Source organism: Eubalaena glacialis, chromosome 13 (genome assembly GCF_028564815.1).
Source record: "Eubalaena glacialis isolate mEubGla1 chromosome 13, mEubGla1.1.hap2.+ XY, whole genome shotgun sequence".
Classification (NCBI taxonomy): domain Eukaryota; kingdom Metazoa; phylum Chordata; class Mammalia; order Artiodactyla; family Balaenidae; genus Eubalaena; species Eubalaena glacialis.
This window is the reverse complement of record NC_083728.1, coordinates 22,713,100-22,728,094: the sequence shown is the minus strand read 5'-3', so window position 1 is coordinate 22,728,094 and position 14,995 is coordinate 22,713,100. Positions and strand designations below refer to the sequence as shown.

Sequence of the window (14,995 nt, the reverse complement as noted above, 5' to 3'; positions counted from 1 at the left end):
ACCAGGATCTCACGTGACCAAAGGAAACTTTAGTTACATTCATATTGTCCTACTTTCAAAAGGAAAATGTATTCATGCTTTACTTCGTTAATTAAAGTATAATCTGAAAAGATTCTAATTTGTTTCCAGGCAATTATGCCGGCTCTGTGTGTTTGGTGGTGCTTGCATACTTGTGCCCCCGGAGGAAGAATGTTCACTTTGCTTGTGTGTCTGCAAGTCAAGCCCACTGATCGGTAAACAGGTTGAAATGAAATATGGAAAAACAAGGGCCAAACAAATAAAGGGAGAGGAGACCCTATTCACAGTTGACAACAAAACCTGTAATAAACCTAGGAATAAATTTGTCAAGAAATATGCAAGACTTTAGAGAAAACCATAAAACTTCCCTGAAAGCCATGAGAGTGACCGGAACTGAGAGACAATAGCAACGAGCATTGGCAGAAGACTCAAATATGATAAAGGTGCCAATTTTCTTCAAACTTACCTAAAACTCAATGTGATCCCAATTAAAATCCCAGCAGAATTTTTCCTGAAACTTGACAGGCTATTTTAAAATTCATGTGGTGGGACAAATATGCAAGGATGATCAAGGCAATTTTACAAAAACAACAAAGAGGGTGGGATTTGTCCTGCCAGTTAGCAAAGCATATTATCAAGCTCAGGAGTAGACAAATAGATCAGTGGACCAGAAAGAGCTCTGACATAGACCCGCATTGGAATTTAGTGTCAGGCAGAGGCAGCAGTTTTAAATCAGTGGAGAAATGATATATTATTCCATAAATGGTGTTGGGACAATTACCTATCCATGTGGGGGGAATGGGGAGGAATTAAAGTTAGATCCGAAGATTCGTGCATATGGAATTTATTGTTTGTATATAGTATAAGGGCTTAAATATGTATGTATACAGAAACTATAAATTTTAGAGAAGGAAATACAGTAAATACTTATGACCTTGATACAGGGAACACTTTCTTAAATAAGACTGTAAAAATGGTCTAAAAGTAAGATTGACAAATTTGATCGTATCAAAGTTAAAATTTCTCTAAGACAAAAAGATACTACACAATTAAATGACACAAATCACAATGTAGAAAACATCTGCAATATACATGACAAAGTATTAATATTCAAATAAAGAACTCTTAAAAATCAATAGCAAAAAGACAAAAAAAACCTTAAAAAAAAAAGAAACAGGCAAAGGATATGCACAAGCAATCCAGAGGAGGAAATGAAAATGGACAGTAAACACATGAAGACTTCAGTCTTGCAGGTAATTCAGAAAAATGCCAACTAAAGCAAGATACTATTTCTCACTCATCAGACTGGTTAAAAATGGAAAACTTGGACATGGTCTGGGGAAATGGACACACACACGCTGCTAGCAGGAGATTACACTAGAAGGCAATTTGGAGAACACTTTAGAAATTTCTATTAGAATTTAAGATATGAATACCCTATGACCCATCAGTTCCATTTCTAAGTATCTATCCCAGAGAAATACTTGTACATGTGCAAAATGAACAATTATAAGTTGCTCTTACAGGTTTGTCTTAATGGAACGACACTGGAAACATTTTAATAGTCAATCAATAGGAAACAAGAAAATCAAACATGGTGTAATCCTAAGGCCGCCAGTCGCCAGCTGCAAGGAACACTGCGGCAGAGCACGTCAGCTACACCAGGAGTCCCACAGGGCGCACTAAGCTGAGAGCAACACCTCCAGCTTGTACACATCATGTCTGTGCAAACAAACACACGAAAAGAGAACAGAAGATGTGTTTCAATGGGCATTGGAAAACATTTTGGATGAACAGCAAAAGCCTAAGAGCAGCTACCTCGGGAGGGGGAGAGGGATCTAAGGGCGGGGGGGTGTTCAGTAGAGACTTCTTTATCTGTAATACTCTAATTTTATTTAAAGGAAAATGTATTCATGTATTACTTGCATAATTAAATTTTAATTCAAAAATTCTAATTCATTTCCAGCCAATTAGTTCTACTTTATATGTGTGCTGTGCTCTCATTTGTGTGCCCAGGGACAAAGCACATTTACTCCGAGTGTGTGTCTGTGAATGAAGCATCGTGATTAGTAAACTGATTAAAATTTGGAAAGCAAAAAGAAAAAAGAAAAACCTTTTACACTCACAAAAGGAGCAAAACCGATAAGGTACTCAGGAATAAACCTAATAAGAAATGTGAAAAACCTTTATGACAAAAGTGACCAACCTTTATTAAAAGGCATTAAAAATCAAACCAAACAAATAAGACTTTGATTAAATGGAGACAGATACCATGTTCACGGATGGGAAGAACTGATATCCTAAAGATGTTATTTCTCCCTTCAATGAAATCCCACACAAAATTCCCACAGGATTTTTTTCATGGAACTTTGACAAGCTGATTCTAAAGCGTATATGAAAAAGTAAATGTGCAATACGACCAAGGTTATTTTAAAAAAGAATAAAGGGCAAGGAAGGGAGGGGTGCTTAACTTACTGGGTAGTAAGATAAAGCTTTTGCTCATTAAAATCTGGTATTGGCCCAGAAGTAGACAAACAGATCAACAGACCTGAACAGAGTGTAGACATAGGGAACTGGGAGAAAAGATAGTGTTGGGACAATAAATGGTGCTTAGCCAACTGGTTATCCATTTGGAAAAAGATCAAATTAGATCTCTGTGTCACACCATACACGGAAATCCGTTTCAGATGGGTTAAAGAAAAACATTTAAAAAAAATACAGAGGGCTTCAATGTAAATACAGAATGTATGTATCATTCATGTGGGGGGGAGGTTTCTTAGACAAGAGTGCTACCTGCTCTAGTGCTAGCACTGCAGATGTTATCACCGCAGTTTGATATGATGCTTTAATATCCTGTTTCCAGTCGGACCGTACCTCCAACCTCCCACACGTGCCTGCGGAGAGTCTCCACCTGGACCTCACAGACCCCTCTTCCTCTTCCTCTCAGCTCAGCCTGGTCCTGGGAAGAAGGACTGTGATCCTGGATGGGCTGAGGTTGAATCCAGCTCCTGCTACTTGGGCTCTATGTCAGAAAGGCACTTGCTTCTCCAGTTTCTGTTCCCTCCTCTATGATGTAGGGTGACGCTCTGTTGCTTGTGGGGGAAGGTGAAGCTCACATGAGATGATGAATGTGAACATGCATAAATGGCACAGAGCTTATAAGGATGAGGAGAGCCGACTTCTCTACTTTTTCTCCACCTACTCACCCGCACAAACCCCTGCCACCATGACTTAATACCCCAATTCTTTCCTGCATCATCATTCCGGAGAATCGTCACAGATTCTTTCTGGTCAAAAAGTGTGAATGTTGACTTCAGATTTTTCATTCCAAGGCAGATAATATTGATTCAGCACCCAAAGAGCTTACTGCCTGTTGCTAGGTGCTGAGAAACACAAAAAATAAGAAGACAGGATCCCAGCCATGAGACAGGATAAAAATGGTGCTAATTAGAGCTGTAGTTGGTACATAGGTCAGATAAAAGCTCCCAAAAGAACATGGAGATCAAGTTACTCTCTAAAAGGTAAATAATTAAATTTTGCCCCATTCAGTCAAATACACATTATTGCCCCAAACTAATTTATCCATCACCACACTTGAACCCAACCCCTGTGGGAACTCATTTCACTAATTGTCTCCATCCTTAATCACTCCATTACTCAGGCTCCCTTCCCTCAGAATATTCATATGCCAGCACTGTTCTTTCCTTGAAGACTAAAATTTAATTTAAAGGGCCTAGACTTTGCTGCCTCTCTCCTTCCTCTCCTTAATCACCCCCCGCACAAGCTGCCTCCGTTAAGGTCCCCAGAGGTCTCCCATGGGCCCTGGGGGTGGCAATCAGCAGGGACACCAGGCTGCCCAATTACAGGGGCACTATGGTGATTGTGCAGTTGCACATCGGAGGGGCTTGTGGATGTGCCCTTGACCCCTGACCTTTCTGCACATACCCACTGATGACCACTCCATCTTTCTGCTGAAAGACCTCTCTGGCCCTTTCTTTTATGTACCTTAGGAGGATCGTTCTTTCCTTTTACAGGCCCCACTTGTTGGTGCCTGCCTCTTCTTCCTCAGCCTCCCTCATCCCTTCAGAATGCTCCAGAAACCTGATACCACTTCAATTCACATTTCCACTCAGGATCCCTCAGGAATTCTGAACCGGTCTCACTCTGTGTTCCAGGTCCATGCATTTCATTCAACCACCTCCTCCCCATCTCCCAGCTTGGATGCCTCAGCTGTCTACCACCAGACTTGGGGGCTGCCTCACAGGCCTAGTTTCTTTGTAGAAAAGCACTGCCACGCCACCAGTAAGGCAAGCCAGAAACTCAGGGGACTTCTGGAATACCTCCTCCTTTCCCTCCCCCTCTTCAATCCATCCAGCACCAAGACTGACCAGAATGTGTTGTGTCCAAACAGACAGAAGCTTCCTAACTGGTCTCCCTAAGTCTACCCGTGATTCCTCTAATGACTTCTCCATGGACCAGCCAGAGTCTCAGATGACAGGAAATACTAGGGCAGGCCTCAGGCACGCGTCCCTCGCTCTCAGGATGGACACAGGAGCTCAGCCCTGGCCTCTAAAGCTCTGCCCAGCCACCACTGCCTGCCTATCTGGTCTCACAGCACCTCGCTTTGCACACACTGTTCCCTCTGCCCCGAACGCTCTTCTCCAATTTGTTCTGTCCAGTTAACTGTCTCCTTAGCTTGGTTCAAGTGTCACCTCCTCAGGGAAGCCTCCTGGAGTTGGCCTAGGGCAGGTCCCCTTGTTGTGCACCCTCTAGCACTTGGTACCTTTCTTTTGGAGTGCTGTCAAAAGTTATACATTCATGTGTGTGATTATCTGATTCACGTCTTTCTCCCCTACTACCATACAAGCTCCATGAGAACAGGCAAATCTGCCTATTTTAACTCATTCACCACAGAATCCACAGTGCTAGGCACAATGCCAGGCACAAAATAGGTGGTAAACTAGACTATGCAGAATGAATAAACTTTTGTCGTCACTAAACAACACGTCACATTTGAGCGTCAACATCTGCCTATGAACTTGCTCCTGTCTTTCCTATGCTCAACTTTCCCACCCCTGTCCTTCACATCTCCAAGTCTTCTTTCCAGATTCCTCAAAGGACTCTTGGCGACAGATTCACCTCTCCCTCACATCTCAACATTATTTAAGCTTATGCCCCATCACTCCTCCAAAATGCTCTTATTAAGGTCATCAAAAGCTTACTCATCATCAAATCTAAAGAAAAAAATCCTGTCTTTATCTTATTGGAATTCTCTGCTGCATTTGACAGTGTTGATTACTTTCTCCTTGAAACTCTTCACTACCTTGGTTTCCATGGCAACCCACTCTTCTGGTTGGTTGTCGCACGTCTCAGGCCTTTCCTTTTCTTTCTCCTTTGTCGCCTACCCACACCTTGATTGGTTCTTCAAATGTCACTGTAACTCATGATTCTGCCCTGGGCCCTGCCCCATTCTCTGGTGATCTCACTCATTCTCCGGGTTCCCATTACTCAAGTGGTCATGGCCCTGGGCCAGTACTTCCAGTAGAATCTCTTCCTGAGCCCCAGACCCTTGATCCAAGTGCCTGCTGGGCTCCACTTGGCTATGACCCTGACCCCTTGGCTGTATCTGAGACCACTGTCTTGCTCCTCAAACTGGCTCCCCATGCTGCGGTCCCCTTCCCAGAGGTCTCTCCACCGTCTACCCAAGACACATGGGAGTCTTTGTCTTCACCCTCTCTCTCCCCCTAACAGCTAATGATCCATCATTTCTGGTTTTTATCTTCTACAAGTTTTGGATCTATTTCCATCTCCACTGGTCTAGTTCAGGCCTCTCCCTCTCTTATCTGGACCCTGGCCTCCTAACAGGCCTCTGCCTGGTTACTTCCTATAATGGATGTCTGGGGGGGTTGGGCTTTCTAGCATCCCTTATTCCACCCTAACAACACTTGTTACATTTAGGGAGATTTCCTGTTCCCTATTTTACGTGGCTGTGGTGGGACATGGGATGCTCTCTCACACAGAAGCCACACAGGCCTCTCCTTCAGGTCTTGCCTCTCACCACCCCAGTCCTGTCAGAGGATGGCATGAGGCCCGAGCTCAGCCAGTTAGACCAAGGCTCCCTCTTGACTTTGGAAGAAATAGAATTACTCGATGTCTAGGAGACACCACCAGGTAGTGGTGGTGAAGACCCTGAATGAAGCATTCAAGACTGTGCCCTATCCCCACCGACTTCAATGCCCATCATTCCTTCCTTCTATCCTGCCTCTCTGGGTCTCAGCTTCCTAACCTGCGAAATGGGACTAACGGTAGCTGTCTGCCTCACTAGGGGAAGGAGAGTGGGTTTGCCATGACCAGATGAGACAATGGTCACAACCTCACCATAAAAACTATAAAGAGCTGTGCCCACACCAGAGTGCAGAGTGCATTTCCTGAGACCCAGACAGCCTCACATACAGACAGCTTGACTTTTATTTCCCTGTTTGTTAATTCCTTGGTATTTATCACAAAATCTTTGTGGTTAAAAAATTCTGAACCTCCATTTCAGACATTTGATTTCAAGCAGAAAATAATTATTCTGTCTCTACCTAGCTCGCTGCCTGTTGCTAGGTACCGAAAGGTACAAAAATGAATAAGACACAGCCCCAGACATCAGGCAGGATGAAACTACTGCTAATTAGAGCTGTAGTCAGTACTCGGAGGGCAGAAAAACCTCCAGAAAAACACAGAGATCAGGTTACTTGGTAAAATGTACATGATTTAATTTTGCCCCTTTCCACGAACACGACTAATCCCTTCACCTATACACTTAATCCCACTGCTCCGGGGGCCCCTTTCATTACCTGTCTCTGCTCTTCTGTCCTCGCATAGCCCTCCTCCCTCCAAATGTCAGTGTGTAAGAAACAGCACCTTCTAGAAACTTCTGTCCTCTCAGGTCCCCCTTTTCCCTCCTGCTTTCTCAGCCAGTCTCCAGATCACCCCCACCCAGTTGGGCTTTGCCCCCTCCCCCAAAGCTGCTATGGCAGGGGTCCCCAAAGACCAGGTCCACGGGATGCTCTCACCTCCCCTGACTTCTGTGCATCTGGCACATAAATGGCCACCCTGACCTCTGGAAACTCTCTCCTCCCTGGGCTTCTAGGGCCTCCACTTTTTCGGTCCTCTCCTCCGGCCACTCCTGTTCAGTCTCCTCAGCAGCATCCTCTTCCTGCATCCGTCCCTAAAGTGTCAGTCACAGCTCAGAGTCTAGCCCTGCTCCATGAACTCTGCACCTTCCCCTAGTTCTCCATCTACCCCCTAGGGAGATGTCCACACTTCCTCTGTGAGCTCCAAACTGGCATGTAGACTTTCTTGACAACAGCTCTAGTCAAGGTCACCAATAGCCATTTTTCCTCCTTACCACCCATGCCCTTTGATCTTGCCTCTGATTTATACAGACAAGAGGACTTTAGGTGACAGCCCTTTCAACCTCTTTTCCATCAAGTCTATCCTTGTTTCCTCTCAGCCCAGCCCAGAATTTCGTCCTGACCCAAATCATAGCCCTAGCAGCTTCTCCCCCATATTCCAAACTCCCCAGGACAGGTGCCATGCTGCCTGCTTTCCCTCCCTCTTTCACTTTCCTCTGCCCACCTTGTGGGGGCTTCTGACCCATCTCTCACAGGAACTGCTCCTGTGAGGATCTAGGGGGCCCCTAATTGCTCCATCCAGGGGGCCCTCAGTCCCTACCCAACTGGCTTTTCTCTTTTGTTGGCTGATTATTCTCTCTTGGAAATGCTCCACATCCCTGGGTTTCCATGCCAACACAGGCTCCAGGTGCTTTTTCCATCTCTTTCTGCTTTCTCTTTTGCCTTTGTGGGCTTTTCTTTCTCTCTGCCCACCCTTAAATGGGGGAGAGGTTCTCTGTCTTAGACCCCCTTTCTCTCCTCAGCTGCCACATTCTCCCAGGGCAGCTCACAAAAGTCCACGGCTACAACTGCCATCAGTCGCAACCCAAATCTTTCATTCAAATCTCTGCTGGGATCCAAGCTCTCTCCTAGCTCCTCACAGGCCATCTCCACCTGGATGCCCACCTTTCATTCAACTTGTCCAAAATTGAGCTCAACGATCCTCTTCTAGCCCCCCAAGCCTGCTCTTTCTCCTGGGTATTCTCCTATCCGCCCAAGACACAAACAGGGAAGGCATCCTTGACTCTCTTTCTTTGACCCCAGCAACAGTCAGTCAGCAGCTTCTCCTAACTTTACCTTCTCTTCATCCTCTTGGTCCCCACCCTAATTCAGGCCTTGCCCTCTCTACCTGGACCAAAGCAATCATCTCCTCACTGGTTCTCACACCTCCAAATGTCTCCAAGTAACCAGAGTCATCATCTTAAAACAGAAATCTTACCATGGCACCTGCCCACTCAAAATGCTTCAGTGACTCCCTGTTGTCAAGAGGAAAAAGACCAAACTCTTCAATTAGACAGTCATGGCGCTAGGTGATCTGGTCCCGCCTTCTCCATCCCCTGCCTCTTATTTCACACTTTGGCAACCCTGTCTATGAGTTCATCCGTGATGCCTCTCACTTCTGTCTCTGCCCTCTACCTGAATAACTCCTACTCATCCAGGCACCTCTTCTAGGAACCTCCCTGGATACTCCCATAAAGCTTCACACTTGTACCACCCACCCCAGCTGCTCCATGCTTTGCATGTGTCCCAAGCATATCTCTGGCCTTCTTACTACATATCATTTTAGAATCTGTGTGTTTTTCTACCTCTTTGACTGTGTGCCCAAGAGCAGACAATATATCTTATTTATCTTCACATTTTAACACCCAGCACCATGCCTGACACAAAGTAGACACTCAATAAATGTTGTATAAATATATAGGCCATTTGCCCTTTCTTGAAACTGTCATCTCTCTCCTCTCTTTGATTATATTACTTTCCAAAAAGTTACACCAATTCACATTCCCCTTCGCACTTAGTGCCTCTTCCACTGTATCCTCATCAGCATTGAGTATTCTTAAATTTTTTCCCCCTAATTTGTTGGTGAAAACTAGTGCTTTTTCGTTTTTTATCGTTGATCTTCTGATATTAGTGAAATTGAATATTTTTTCAAAAACTTTTGTCAGTTCTATTTCCTCTTCTGTAAACTGTTTACATGAATTACATACCTATCTGTTGCATTTTTACTGTTAAGGTTTTGTGTGTGATCTTTTACACAGTATGGATCTGCAAATAGTTTACCCACTCTGCCTTTTGGTTCTGTTTGTGATATTGTTTGACTTTGGAAATACTTAGTTTTGATGTATTCAAATTGGTTGGTCTTTGCCTTCTTGCATTTTGTTGCTTTTTAGCTTAGAGGGGCTCCCCCTTTCAGACACGTTAAATATCCAATTCCTTTTCTCTCTGGTTTTTAATGGGTTTATGTCTCTTTTCTGATCAAAAGTTTTTGAATTTGGGGGTGTGCTCTGAGGTGAGGTTGAAAACGGATTATTATTTTTCTTTCAATAGTCAGAGTTCCAACTTTGGACAAGTCTTCCCCTTGTGGCTCTGACACTGAGCTAAGTTATTCCTGGCTGATTATGGCATCAGGACCACAACATCCTCAGAGAATATGCCACCTGGACAGGGAACCAAAAGGCTATGGGAAGGTATGATTCTAGACACAATAACAATGAAATGCAGGGAAGCATTTAAGGGGTGGCAGCAGAAAGCCTTTCTGCAAGCCCTGCCAGGACAGTGTGCGGAAAGATGGTTCACCCACTTTGCCAATATGAGTGGCTGAATCTAGCTGGCACCCAACAAACAGTCCTGGAAGCTTCTGACTCTGCAAGGAAATGTTACTCGGGGACCACAAGGGAGGGAGAGCCCAACCCCTCCCCTCACCTGCATCAACCTACCTGCATAGACTCTGCCAGGACATTTCACCATCAGCAAAAAAATCTCAGCCAGTTCCTGCCACGTTCAGCTTCCAGGGGGCTGCAGCCATCACCACGATTCCGCCATGCTCCAAGATGTGGACTGACCCAGATCCTGGGGTCACCATGGCCCTTGTCCAATTACTGTTCTGGGTACCGGGGCATCTGAGGGTGATGCTAGAGCTAGAAAGGAACTCAAGGATTATCTAGTCCAACTGCTTCATTTTACACATGGGGAAACTGAGGCCCAGTTAGGGGAGGTGATTCACAGCCACCTGTTGCCACAGGCAGGATACCAGGCTATGGAGCCGTTTACAAGGTTCTTCTCACGTATCTTTTGTGACATATTAGTGTCGGTGATATCTGTGTGTAAAATATTAGTCTAGAGGCTGGAAAATACTGCCACTTCAGAGTTGCCAAGAGGAGACTTGGGAGGCAAACTGAATTCCCTCACTTCTGGGAGAGTGAGGGCCACTTAATTCCTTAGGGAGTCAAGAGATTGACTGACTGAGCCTTCCACCCATCCACCCCCCTGGCCAGCCAACCAGCAGGTTCTATGCCAGGCCTGGCCAGGCAGGTACTGTGCCTGGTCAAGGGGCAGAGATCAAGCCCCCACCCTCAAGGGTGGTGCAGGGCTTTGACAGCCAAGCTGAGTCAGGACCACAAGCAACAGGGAACCACGGAAGGGCCGTGTTTGTCTTCCTCCCTCAGAGACCCTCCCAAGTCTGCTTTGACTCTAAGATTCTTGACACTTCTGCGCCCCAGAGATGTAAAGTTTATTCTTTAATGCAAAAAACCCTTTGATTAAATGCTTGCTTGTTTTAACATACCTTCTTTCAACCAATACCTTTAAGACCGAAGTAACAAGGATAAAGTTCACTGATATTTCAGAGAAGATGGCTCTGGAAACGTTAAAGACTTCCTGGGCCAGCCCCTCCTAGGTGAACAGATGGGGAAACGGGGCGGGCGCTGGGGGGCGGTGTCTGGAGAAGAGTGAGCAGAGGAGAGCAAGGTCACATGGCAAGGGGGTGGGGATCAGGCCCAGGGCCGCAGCTCCCCGCCCTGCCCTAGAGGGCGGCCACGAGCAGTGTGGGGCGGGGATTGGCAGAGTTTAGCTTTGGAAGAAGCGGTGAGGCGTCCCCCTGTAGACTCTCCACAAGTTGTCCAGGAAAAGAGGTGAGAGGCCAGAACGACTCAAAGGGTTAGTCTGTGGAGAAGGTTCGTGCTTACCCCGTACCTGACAGGGCACTCTCAAACATCCCCGCACCAGTTCCTCATGAGGAGGAGGCCCAACAGGCAGTGATTTCTTTCCAAGAGGGAAAAATCCATGGACGGTCCTAGGCGAGCTGGTGGCCAAGCAGGGATGCAAAGCCAGGGTTCTGGCCTCTCAGGAAAGAGCACCGTCTAGGTGTTCCTCTCCCTTTTAGGATCTTGTCATTTTGGGGCTTGTAAAAAATAATTAAGGGAATTCATGTTGAGGTGCTGACATACGGCCTCACAAATGAGGTCTCTCCCTAACTCCACACAGCCCCGATGACACAGCACGGTCATCATGCGCCTGCAGGCCTGCCTCGAGGCCCTCCCCCTGCTGCAGGAGCTCCTCACAGAGGGCATGGTCTTATCAGGTTCTGGGCTGGGCACAGGGCCTGGCAATGCTCCCTGCAGGAATGAATGAGCGGGAGAGCTGGATGATCAGACCGCATCCCTATGAAGCCTGAGCCCAATAAGGCTCGGTGCAGGGTGGTAGGGCACAGAAGAGAGGCAGTAACACTTGTGAAGACCTGGCCTTGAGCCAGGCTACAGGGGGTGTTACCATCTCTGTTTTGCCAGTGAGGAAACTGAGGCTCAAGGATGTGCGGTCAACGAGGCGGGGGTGTAGGGCCTGGGCTCCCCGAAACCTCGTCTCTCAAGGTTTGCCGGTCCTAAACTGTTCCCCAAGCCCACGCCCACTGAGTCCCGAGAGGGAGACCCAGGGCTTCTGTCTGAAGCTTCCAGCTGCCGCTCAGCCAGCTCCTCCCCTTCATCTTGGGCCCGCTCTATAATCAAAGTTTTTCTCGCAATATGGAATTCTCTCCCTGAAGCCTGGCAGACCAAACTCTGCCCCTCTTCTGCTTTTAGTCAGGACCACCTTCCCTGGCTTGCTGAGAGCGCTGCTCAGTTCCTCCCTCTTTTCAGAGCAGTGACCCTTTCTCCCTTTAGGGGGCTGGGGGATGAGGGGTGAGCTTCGCAATAGACGCCAGGAGACTGGGTTCTGGCTCCGGCAGCCAACTGAACACAAGGGACGACCCCTCCCTGACCTCACTTCCTGCAGCTATTCAACGGGAGTCTCTCATCTTTCTCTGTCCTCCCTCCCCAGCCTGCTCTTTCTCCTGCCTTCCCCTCCTCACCCACCATGGCTCCTTGGATCTACTTCTCCCCATTCCCAGTGATCTAGACAGGCCGGTGGCCTTCCTGACAGTCCCGCTGCTGTTACTGCTCAAACGCTATCCCGTTCCCTACTGAAAAAAATCCCACCTTAAATTAAGTGCTGCTCTGATTGGGTCACCCCCTGCTCCCATCAGATCCTTGTCTGTGATGGCTCCAGTCAGTTGGAAACTGAAGACTGCTCACTCAGGACTGAGTTTGGGGGCCCGCCACCAACACGTCAACCTTAAACCCCCTCACTATCTCCCAGTACAGCCCTCCAGGGCAGCCAGATACTGGTGGTCCTTCATTTTACTTTCAGCCCAGTCTCTTTAGCTGTAAGCAGAGATGCTTGATTAGATGGTGAGAAATAACATCTCATTTATTATTTCACTGCTCCAGCATTTACACTTGTCCTCAGGTCTCAGCCTGAACATCAATCCTCCCCAGCCACACCAGGTCCCCCCTAGACTCCTCTTAGGGCACCTGCCACAGTCCATACTCTATCTATCTGTGGGACTACCTGCCCAAGGTCACCCCCTTTCCCGTTAGCTTGGATGACTCCCTGAGGGCAGAGACGCTCCACCCTGTCCACTGTGTGACCCCAAGGCCTGGTCCTGTACAGGATTCTGACAAGCACCTCGGATTAAACAACAATGCAAGCCCCCTAGGGAGGTGGGGGGAGCCCAATCACTGCGGAAGAGAAAGTCTGCATGACCACTAGCGCTAGCACTCAACAGAGGGCTGAGTGAAGTCATCTAGGCAACTGGATCTCTAGGGAGAGGGAAGAGTCCAGGAAGGCTTCCTGACAGAGGCATATCCAGGCTAATGTGGTACAATCATTAAAGCATAAAGCATACGCAGGCTGCCCTGCAAGGGCAGTGCCACCTTCCCAGAGCTCAATCACCTTCCTCAAATGTATCCAGGAGGACCCGAAGATCCTCGGAGAAAGGATTCCCAGTATATTAGGGGTAGGAAGACTGTGTTTGCTCCAAAGTGCACATCTTACCTACAAGGAAACTGAGGCACAGAGCAGTGCACAGACCAGTTCCTAAAGAAGCCCAGACCTAGGCCTCATGGGATCTTGTGGTTACCAGGTGCCACATGAGCAACCATTTCACACTAGGAGCCACGGCGACTGGCAGAATTGTAGGGTGTGGTTTTCTAAGACCTGGTACCCTGCTCTTTTCCAGAAGAGGTATCCACTTCTCATTTTCCTGAAAGGCATTTCAGGAAGAGGGGCCAGGGTGCTGCTGGTGCTGCCTTGGCAGGTGGAAAGCAGCACTGGGCAGACAGAATGCTGATGTGGCATCACCTTGGGAAAGGGTGGGCTGCAGGCTCCCTGCTGGAAAGGGCCACAAATCTTTCAGAGGGAGGCCTGTTTGTGACTCTTTAGTGAGCTTGACCTATGACAGAAAGCTGCTTTCGGAGGGAGAGCAAAGTAAGCAATAATCTTGGCTTCATTTATCATCCAGGTGCCTCCACGGGAGAGCGTGGCCACAAAAGCCTTGTTTGTTTGTTTTGTTTTTGGAATTTGCAGTTGTCTATTTTCTTAAGTCTTCCCACTAGGCTAGAGTCATGCGCTCCTGGAGAGTCAGGCCTGGGTCTTGCCCCTGAAATCCCCAGCAAGCCCAGTACAGGGGCTCAATGTTTGCTGAACAAACCATCCTTTCCACGTGTAACACTCCTCAACTTGTCAAGACTTTGCTGAACCACAAAATACATCCAGAAACACACACACAAAAAAGAATGCAGAGGTAAAAACACAAAAGCATCAGAAAGGAAAAATACCCAGCAGATATAATCAATAAGTTTGGTTCTCTGAAAATACCTTTAAAATGAACAAACCTTTGGCAAGTTTTGACCAAGAAAAGGAAAAGCACTGATAGGCGATGGTAGGAATGAAAAAAGGGATACACTGACAATGGGGAGATTGCAAAGGGCAGGAAAAACTACACAAAACTTCATAGCAATAAATTACCAATCTAGGTATAACAGATGACCTTTTATGAAACAACCCAAGCCCTTTTACAACAATAAACTCTCACAACAGCCCTGTGCCTTGGACAGGCAGTGCTCCTGTTATGCTTTCTAGAAGGAGAAGAGATGGAGAGGTGGACACCCAGCACAGGGCCCTGGCAAGCCACCCAGCTTTGTCTCAAAGGTCACGGCCACGGGAGCATGTGCACATTGACGGCACAGAACCACGCCACTCCCGCACTTCCAGCCATCGCCCGGAGACCCCTGAGTGGACGGCCAACCTTATTTATTTTTCCACTTGAAATGCCATAAGGGGTTTCACTTTATTTTTACTTCAAATGCAGCACCATAAAAATTCTTGATGATTAGAGCTCCAGCTGTCTTAAGTTGTTTGTCAAGGGATCGGTTACTCAAATCTCCTACGGAGGGAAACAGTTTCAGGCGAGAAGCCATGGGAGCTGAGAAACGCAAATGTCTCATCTCTGAAAACTTTCAGACTCCCTCCTGTTCACCGCCTGGCCTGCCCCCTGCTCCCCCTCCCCCAATCCCACCATCTGCTCTCCAGAGAGCAGATCAAATTTTCAGCCTACGGTACTGTGGCGCCAAGGACTCAGCCCCTCCATGCTACCCCCTGCCCCCCACCAACTTAGAAATCCAACACCACGACCCAAATGGACTGCAGCCACATAAAACCACAGAGTA

The 14,995-nt window shown here is 47.2% G+C and overlaps 1 long non-coding RNA gene across 1 annotated transcript; it reads right to left on the bottom strand.

Moving 5' to 3' along the window:
* Positions 1–1,246: 1,246 nt before the first annotated feature.
* Positions 1,247–10,518, bottom strand: LOC133103918 (uncharacterized). Its single transcript, XR_009703419.1, has 3 exons — positions 9,893–10,518; positions 2,893–3,110; positions 1,247–1,740 (listed from the first exon to the last, which is right to left on the bottom strand). It is a non-coding gene; the product is annotated as an uncharacterized LOC133103918 (long non-coding RNA).
* Positions 10,519–14,995: the final 4,477 nt, after the last annotated feature.